Below are 10,478 nucleotides of genomic sequence, written 5' to 3' on the forward strand. Positions count from 1 at the left end.
TTTAATTGGGCCTCTTATTGAGTATTCACTTATTTGGTCCATACAATAAATTAAAATCTAATTGGGTTCTTTAGTTGATCAAATAATTTAACCCAATAAAATAAATAGCTAATAAATTGATATATATATATATAGCTCATAAAATAGTAATAATTATAATTATAAATAATAATAACAATTCCCCACTTGGGCTTCATATGAATCCAGAATCAATTATACAAATATTTAGTGTGTAACTTTATGCTATTTATCGTCCTTAGATTTTATAAATAAATAATTCGGTCCGTCTACTATATATGCATAAGATTTTGGCGGAATTCATCACAAAGTTTACGTGACTAAACCTTTTGTGGCCACCACACAAATATATTCAACCACATGAATCAATGCATGAATAAATGACATCAAAATTATATATAATATGATCTATATGATGTCTATTTTTAACTATGTTAGATATATTTGAGATGTCATGTCTAATATGTTTCATGATTAGTTTTCAGATCTTAACAAACAGGAAATATCAGTACTTACTGGAATCAGTACTTACTGGAAGTCAGAACTTAAGGATATCAGAACTTAGATTATCAGAAGATAAATATCAGAAGATAGATATCAGAACTTAAGTATGAGAGGACTAACAGTTAAGGAAGGAAGTTGATTTACAGGAAAGAAGATCGAGACTAATACAAAAGAAGATATGCATGGAAAGAGTTAGAGGACTGAAAGAATTGTATAAGATATCTGATTGATATATTTTAGGAGACAGAATTATATTTCATATCAATTAGAAGTTATCTTGTAACTGTGTACTATATAAACACAGACATAGGTTTACACTATATGTGTTATCATTATCGAGAAGATCATACATTGTAACCTAGCAGCTCTCATGATATTTGTTCATCACTGAGAGAGAACAGTTCCATTATAACAAAGTTTATTATATCGAATATATCAATTTACTGTTACTTGTGTTCGAAACCGATTTGATTGTATTCTACACTGTATTCAACCCCCTTCTACAGTGTTGTGTGACCTAACAATTGGTATCAGAGTTTATCTGTTAACACACATATAGTAAAGATCCAAACAATCATGTCTGAAGAAGCAGAAAATCCAACCAAGCCCACCAAAATTGAAGAAACTAAAAACACTCAAATCCACAGTCGATATGAGACTATTAGGGTTCCCATACTGAGACCTTCTGAGTATCCCATATGGAAAGTGAAGATGGCTATGTTTATGGAAGCTACTGATCCAGAATACCTTGACAGAATTAATGAAGGACCGCATAAGCCAACTAAGCTCTTTGTTGTAGTTGCAGATCAGCCAGCAAAGACCATACCAAAGGAGAAAAGTGAGTATACAGCTGAAGATATCTCATCCATTTCCAAGGATGCAAAGGTAAGGCATTTGATGCATACTGCCATTGATAATGTCATGTCAAATAGGGTAATTCATTGTAAGACTGCAAAGGAGATATGGGATGCTTTAGATACAAGATGTCAGGGAACTGATGCAATCAAGAAGAACAGGAGGACTATACTCACTCAAGAGTATGAGCACTTTGACTCAAAAGCTGATGAGTCATTAACTGACTTATATGACAGGTTTTTCAAACTCTTGAATGATCTGTCACTGGTGGACAAGGAATATGATCTTGAAGATTCAAATCTAAAATTCCTTTTAGCTATTCCTGAAAGTTGGGATTTGAAGTCTACTACTATAAGAGACAACTATGCTCTTGATGAAACTACTCTTGATGAAATTTATGGTATGCTCAAGACTTATGAACTTGAGATGGATCAAAGAAGCAAGAGATATGGGAGAAAGTCAAGGACAGTTGCTCTTAAGGCTGGGGAGGAATTCCCCAAAGTGGTTGTCTCAAAGAAAGGCAAAGGAAAAGCTCTCATCACAGAGTCTAATAGAATCATCAAGTTCTGATGATGATGATTCAGAAACTGAAAGTTTACTTGAAATAGATGCTGATGAAGAGATGATGAAATTGTGTGCTCTTATGGTGAAGGGTATCACAAAGATAGCCTACAAGAAATTCAGAAGGGGAAAGAAGTTTTTCAAGAAAGGTGGAAGTACTGATAAGAAAGGTTTCAGAAAATCTGAAGGCAAAGGTGCAAAGTATGACAGAGGAGATAACTCAAATATCAAATGCTACAACTGCGGTGAAAGAGGCCACATATCTCCTGACTGCAAGAAAGGAAAAAGTGACAAAGGCAAGGCACTTATCATAAAGAAGAAAAGTTGGACAGACACTTCAGATTCTGAAGATGAGGTGAACTATGCTTTAATGGCAAATGCTGATGGCAGCCCTGAAACAGCTAAATTAAAGGTACCTCAAACAACTTATGCCTTTCATACTGATGATATTACTGAGTTGAGATTATATCTTAAAACCATGTTTATTAGCTACAGACATCAAACTTTAACATGTGAAAGATTAACTTCTGAAAATCTTGCTTTTAAGAAAAGGAATGATTATTTAATAAAAAGAGTTAGTTATGAAAGAGATGTGTCCTAAGTCCAATCATGTATGATGATTTAGGAATAACTTTTATGTAATCGGTTTTGATTTCATTGATATTAATAAAAGACTTGTTTTGGTTTTATTACGGGCTTTATCTATTTAAGTGTTTAAATAAGATATACCATAGTTTAGAGTAAAGCTTTTTATGGATTATGATGAGATTATAATAATGAGACCTAAAAGATGATAACTCTGAATTTAAATATTTCCTGGCCGTAGGATTACTAACTGGTAATTAGTAATCCGCAAAGATCGGTACATACTATGCTTGCTTCATTATGAAGGATATCTGTTCTCATAGGCATTTGTGTGGTGACACTATAGCTAGTATGTAGGTGCTTATTATAGAATAAGTTCACTGAACATGACTCACACAGTAGAACAACTGATGGAGTTCACTCACGTGTCAGCAGATGTTCACATAGTGATAGTTGTACAAGTATTCTTAGACTTGAGGTCATCATAGTCATCTTGTGTACACTGAACTATGCTTTGGTTTAGTTCTTAGTCTCCAGGGACAATAATAAGGGCTCTACTGGGTGTAGGAATTTGTACATGAAGATAGTGTATGATCAATAAAGGATCTACCCCTTCCAGTGAAAGGAAGAGAATGTTCAATGCTGATCCACTTATGCTAGTTCAGGAATCTCTGGCCAGAGTGAATGAAATTAGAAAGGAGTTTCTAATTCACATTAATTAGAACTAAGCATAGTGAATGGGAAAGCATATGATTAAATAAGATAGGCTTGACACGAGTTCCATGCCTTGTATTTAATCATGACATTGCAGGGTAGAAGGAATTAATTGTACGGTAACTATTCACTGAATAGGTTCTTGGTATTCTAAGCAGTGAATTCGTATTCTCCGGATAGTCGCGATATGCTGAGAAGTATCCCTCACGATGTAGAATAAACATGATTAATTTATTAATTAATCATATTTAATAAATTAGAGAATTTATATAAATAATGATAAAATAGTTTTATTATTATTTATTTCTACTACCGGCTTAATATTGAACCTACAGGGTCACACCATAAAAGAGAATGATTTAATGGTGGAGGAATTAATTAATAATGGCTGGTAATTATTTATTTGTGAAATAAATAATTAATTAGAAAATTTAATAATTGATTAAATGAGATTTAATTAATTATAAATTAATTAAGAAAAGTTCTTAATATTATTAATTAAGAATTTAATTTTGGAAATTAAATCAAGTGAGAGAATTATTTTTCTAAAGTGTTTAGAAAAGGGATTAATGATTAAAAGGTGTTTTAATTATTAGTTAATTGGTTAATAAGAATAATCCATTAAAGGGTTAATAATAATAATATTTTATGGGAAAATTTTCAGCTGAAAATTTTGCCTATAAATATACTATTATAAACCCTATTTTGCCTAAACCTAAAAAAAGTTAAGCAAACCCTAATTCTCCCACCCCTTCCTCCTCCATTACATTGATCTCTTGGTGGATACCGGTGGTGTGCTTCACACTTGAGGAGCAGCTGCTAGGGATCTCCGCTCATCGTTCTTGGATTGCTTTTAAAGGTTAGAAATCGATCACATATGATTTAATCATGATTTGTATGCCTTATTTGGATTTTATATCAAGAAAATTGTTTTACCATGCTTCTGTGATGTATACAATTCTACAAGTTATGTTCCATCAAACTCAGAAAGAAAGAGATGATGCTTTTTATATTAGAAATGAATTGCTAAAATTGAATAAATCTCTAAAACTGAGTTAGAAAAAGAAAAAGAGATTATCAGGACTTGGACTAACTCTGGCAGAACAACTCAGAATTTATTAAGTAGTGGAAACTGGAAAAAGGAACTGAACAAATTAAGCCAATTGTTGTTAAATAAACTGTAAAGCCAAAGGTAAATCCTGTTAAGTTTGTAGCTAAAACTGTAAAGTCTGATTCTGAAAAGATGAAAGAGTCTGTGATAGAAGTTAAGGAGAAGTCAACTTCTGACAAATTAGAACAGGATAAACTAACTGAAGTCAACATAGGCTTAATGACTAAGACGCAGCTTAAGCATAAGCTGAAAGAAATAAGGAATGTCAACAAGGTTAAGGCAGCTAGGAAAAATAGGAATGGAAAGTAAGGTGTGAATAAAAGCAATAATTATATGCCTGTTCCTAATGCTCCTAGAAAGAAATGTTATAACTGTGTAAACTCTAACCATCTTGCTTCTTTTGCAGGAAGAATAAGAATATAAACTCTTTACCTCCTAATTCAGGAGTTAATAGTCAGTCTGTTAGGTTTAAGCCACAAAATCCTTGTTTTTATTGTGGAAGTTTATGGCATTCCATTTATACTTGTAAGGAATATCATAGTTTATACTATGATTATTATCAAATAAAACCTTCTTTGAAGAAAGTTGCTTTAATTCCTTCTAGTGTAAAGACTGATGCAAAGTCTGATATAAGTTCTGATAAATAGCATGTTAGCATAAACTCAGATATTAAATCCGCTGCAAATGCTAACAAACTTAAAAAGGCCAAAGGATCCAAGCAAGTCTGGGTCCTTAAAACTGACCATTAGTGGTCTTTGTGATTGCAGGGCAACAGGAAAAACATCCTAGTACTGGATAGTGGATGTTCAGGACATATAACTGGACAGCTTCAGCCCAAAAGTAGGTTGACAGCTTTGCTTCATCAAGCATAGTTCGTGCAGCTTCTATGAGTGTTCTGTTCTTTCTTTCTATAACTCCATTTTGTTGTGGAGTTCAAGGTGCATAAAATTCCCGTTTGATTTCATGCTCTTTGCAGAACTCTTCCATGATTAAATTCTTGAACTCAGTGCCATTATCACTTCTTATAATTTTAACAGAATCTTTGACCAACTTATCCAGCTGTCTGACATGATCAGTTAGAGTAAATGCAGTTTCATTCTTCTTGTGCAAGAAGTACACCCAAGTGTACCTTGTGAACTCATCCACTATAACCATAGCATATTTCTTCTTTGCAATAGACATGACATTAACTGGACTAAATAGATCAACATACAGTAGGTGATAAGGCTCAAGAATTGATGACTCAGTTTTGCTCTTGAAAGAAGATTTTCTTTGTTTTGCCTTTTGACATGAATCACAAAGGCCATCAGGAGCAAATACTGATTTTGGCAGTCCTCTCACAAGATCTTTCTTTACAAGCTCATTTATGTTATTGAAGTTTAAATGAGAGAGTCTTTTGTGCCAATTCCAGCTTTCTTCAATTGATGCTCTACTCAACAGACAGATTGCAGAACCATCAGAACTTATTGAAAGTCTGGCTTCATAAATGTTACCATGCGTGTAACCTTTCAGAACCACTTTACCTGTAAGATTGCTTACAACTTCACAGTGTTCTTCAAAGAAATCCACATGATAACCTCTGTCAAAGATTTGACTCACACTCAGCAGATTATGTTTAAGTCCTGAGACAAGAGCTACTGTTTCAATGATGACATTCCCAAGATTAATATTGCCATATCCCAGAGTTTTTCCCATGTTGCCATCTCCATAAGAAACTTCTAGGTCAGCTTTCTCCATAAAGTCTGAGAGCAGGGCTTTATTTTCAGTCATATGTCCTGGACATAGGACATATGTCCAGTCATATGTCCTGAACATCCACTACTTGCACGAACTATTCTTTTTCATATGAAGGTACTAGACTTTTGTCATGGAATCTATCAATGTATCTTTTGATGATAAGAAGATTACTGGACCTGAAGATTTCAATGATCACGATCAGTTGAGATTTGAAAATGAAGACTTAAATTCTGATTCTGTAAATTCTGATGACTTAAACTCTGATCCTATATGTACTAATATCATTGAATCTGTGGTAACAACTCCAAAGGAAAATGCACATGTCCAGGGGGAGCAAGCTGGAAATCCTACCACATCTCAAGACTCTCAAGAAGCATCAGAACCTGTCACTGGCTCTTCAAGTTCTGATTCATCTAGTTCTGATGAGTTAAATTCTGAAAATTCTGGAAGATCTGATACTTCAAATCCTGAAGGATCCAAGTTAAATTTTGAAGTCTAAGAGAGCATAACTACAGGGGGAGCATCAGAAAATGCTGATGGAGACAGCATGGATCATGGGGGAGGATCCAGTTCTAGAAGTTAACTTCAATCTGCAAGGAAGTGAACTAAGTCACATACACCTGACTTAATTATTGGAGATCATGAAGCAGGTGTCAGAACTAGAACTGCAATATCAAATGAATGTCTCTATCATTCTTTTCTATCTCAGACTGAATCAAAGAAAGTGGAAGCTACCAATTTCTTGGAGGCAGATTGGTTTCTTGGTTTAGAAAGAAACAGAAGTCAATTTCCACATCAACTGCAGAAGTAGAATATATTGCTGCAGGAAGTTGTTGTGCACATATTCTTTGGATGAAGAATCATTTACTGGATTATGGGTTAGAATATTCTAAAATCCCTATCTACTGTGATAATCAAAGTGATTGTAACACCCCCAAATCCGGGGTCGGGGATCCGGGTTGTCACGAGTTCCACTTCCCTTAACAACACCCAATCTTATTAAACAATCAACTACTCTTTACTGTGACCCCACAATATACACACACACACCACAAGTTATAGTCTCAGAGATGAATATCCAAAAATAATCACAAGTCGTTTTATTCCACAATTAAGTCAATACACCTTAAAAAGGTTTCTGAATAAATTTACATTTCTTTGCCATTATTACAATTCATAATATACATAAGTCTGGTACATTACTAGTTGAAAACTTAGCCTATTGGTAATTTCTACCTCAGCTACAGCGGCCTGAACGCTTTCAGAAAGCTGCGGAACGTTTCCTATCCGCTTGCGAATTGGGAGCTTGGTCCTGTTCATCTTATCTATCTGATGTTGTGTGATGAAAGAATAAAGCAAGGGTGAGCATCAAGCCCACCAAAATAATATTTATAATGATTAACAATATATGAGCCTACTCATAATACTCATGAAAGTCTTGGTCAAAAGAAATGAACCAAGTTTGATATCTTAATGCGATGAAGTCGCAAAATATTCAGTATATATACATATATACTTTTCAAAATATTGGAAGTCCTCTTCCATGCATAATATACACAAAGTCCCAGTGTATAACTGTATAAAAAAATATCGTTGCAAGGTGATCTCATATATCTAACCTTGTCTCAACGTTTTTCTGAAAATCTTTGCCATGCATAAGATAATCATTTACTAGATATAAGTTTAAAAGATGAAGTTACAAGATACTCCAATATACTTATATCCTTTCCAAATACTACTTGAACTACCACCGTTCAAGTTATAATTAGTTCAAAAGTTCATCACATAGATGAGACTACACGATAATACTTGAATAGATTCAACCTTTAAAATATCATCAAAATAAAATGAAGTTATAAGATACTTCATTTGATGCAAACATCATTTTGAAAACTTGACCCTGCCAACACTCAACAATCGCCCAACCGTAGCCTTTCTATCGAAGTGCTCTGGGTAGTGTTGCAGAAATATCCAATTGGATGATGAACTCATTACGGGAGTTTACCGCGCCAGGAAGACCACTTACGATGATCAGTCATAGTAGTGCAACCCCACCATTTTCTACATCTAGAGGAGAACCTGTCGGATTTACTTGTCAACCGAACACTGAACTCCTAAGGAATGGACCGCCTTAGCGGAAATTCCAGGCCATTTGGGCCAATATAATAAGGCTGGGCCGGCGCTACTCGGCCACTTACGCCACTCCTAGTTCAGATGAAATTCATGACTCTGAAACGTAAAGCTCGTCCCCACTTTCCCCAAGTAGAAACTTGTTGATACGGCTCCACCAAGAAGTCGTATCTATTTGGAAAGGAGAACTCACCGATATTTCCCAGGCGATGCCTGTTAATGGATTAACTTGTTCCAAGAATTTTACTTCCCGAGTGTTGGGTAAGTAATCAATTCATTTATCAAAACAGCAACCTTGTTGCGAATATAAAACACACCACATAGCCGGATCCCTCAGGTTTTGAGCGAGTATTTAAATCCCCTTCGAAAGGAGGATCTTAAATATAAAAATGAGTTTTGGGATCCGCTCTAACTTTTAAAAATCATTTTGAAGACTCGCAAAACATTTTTAAGAATGTTTGGAGTAATGCTGATTTAACAAAATAAATCAGTCCCAATATATTAGAAAATATATGAATATTATTATTTAAATAATATTTCCATATAGAATAATCTTTATAAAAATAATTGAAGTAGAAGTTTTGAAACTTATACTTGAAATGAATATTAAATATCCAAAGATATACCTATATGAAAGTACTATCTTTATTTGAATAATCAAAAGTGAGTTTGATTATCGACACCTTATTCTTTAATAAAATAAAGAATATATCTCAGCAAATAATCGGAGTCATAGATCCTCAAATGAATATTCAAACAATATTCAATAAATAAAATAAGCTGAGTCATAAGCCCTCGAATGAATATTCGAAATAATATTCATTAAATAATAAGCTGAGTCATAATACCTCGAATGAATATTATAAATAATATTCATTAAATAAAATAAAGGAGTCATACATCCTCAAATGAATATCCAAGTAATATTCAATAAATAATATAAAGGAGTTATAAGTCCTCGAATGAATATTCAAGATAATATTCATTAATAAAATAAAGTTATCGAATAAACCTTATTCGATTAATAGTTTTGAAAACTATAACCATATATATATATATAAATATATATATATATAAAATCTACTCGGGATCCTCGACTCCCGGTTTTAGAAAATGTTTTCACCTTTGGGTCCCTATACTAAGGGTATATGCAAATTACCGCTATTCTCTAGCATAGGTATTATCAACTGAACCAACAGATATATATGACAAGAATACGAAACAGGCATGCATATATATACCATATCAGCATGCTTCAATATATCGCAAAATTTGCTAATTAACCAACATGCATCTATCACAAGATAATGCATATACATATATACATCACAACAACAGTATAACGGGTAGAAAACTTGCCTGAGCGACTGGGGGTTACGAATGGTTCGGGACGAGTCTGGTAACCTATAAACAACAAGTAAGTTGGAATTAAACCAAAGTCACTTGTAAATCTATACTCTAACCAACTCAGACTCTAACGCTCGTTTTGCGCTTACTGATTCTCTTAAGTCACTCGAGTACCCTCGGCTCCGCCATTTTTAATAATTTAACCTTTACGAGTTTTAAGGCGATTCCTTCGCGAGTGTCTTACCAACTGCCTAACACACTTATCATAAATGTTTCATGCATTAATTAACCCTTTTTGGTCTTTAACCTATGTTTCAAAGTAAGGCGAGGGAAAAAGTTTCGTTCGCGAAACGCCGTTACTTGAAACGGTCGTTTCTCCTAAACCGTGCATCGGAATCGAACGAACTACATATCAAAACGAAGCTCGTAACATGAGCTATCTAAACATGGCAGTGGTCATAATCTAGCAGGGGGTTCTCGGGTCCTAATGTTATGCACAAAAATAGTCCAAAGAAAATCGGACGTTACGACGGCTATGTTTACGCGATTACCAATGTTTAAACTACTCCAATTAACCACCAACCAACTCATAACCATCAATACAACAAAACTTCACCTAAACCATACCACATCAGTCCATAATCTCCAAGGTTTTCAACTCAAACAACCACAATCACGACCTATGAACTATAATCAAGCTTCAATTACCAAAAACACTTCCAAATCAAACCAAACTACTAATAATCACAATCCATGCTTCTCATTTCACAACACCAACCATTAAACTTACTAACAAATAAAGTAAAGGCTAGGGTTTGAAGTTTATACCTTCCTTGGGAGGTGTTAAGTTTCTAGGAAGCTTTAGGGAGCCTCCTACAAGCTTGATCTTTCCAAAGAAATCAAGAACACAAAGTTA

Source organism: Apium graveolens, chromosome 10 (genome assembly GCF_009905375.1).
Source record: "Apium graveolens cultivar Ventura chromosome 10, ASM990537v1, whole genome shotgun sequence".
NCBI lineage: Eukaryota > Viridiplantae > Streptophyta > Magnoliopsida > Apiales > Apiaceae > Apium > Apium graveolens.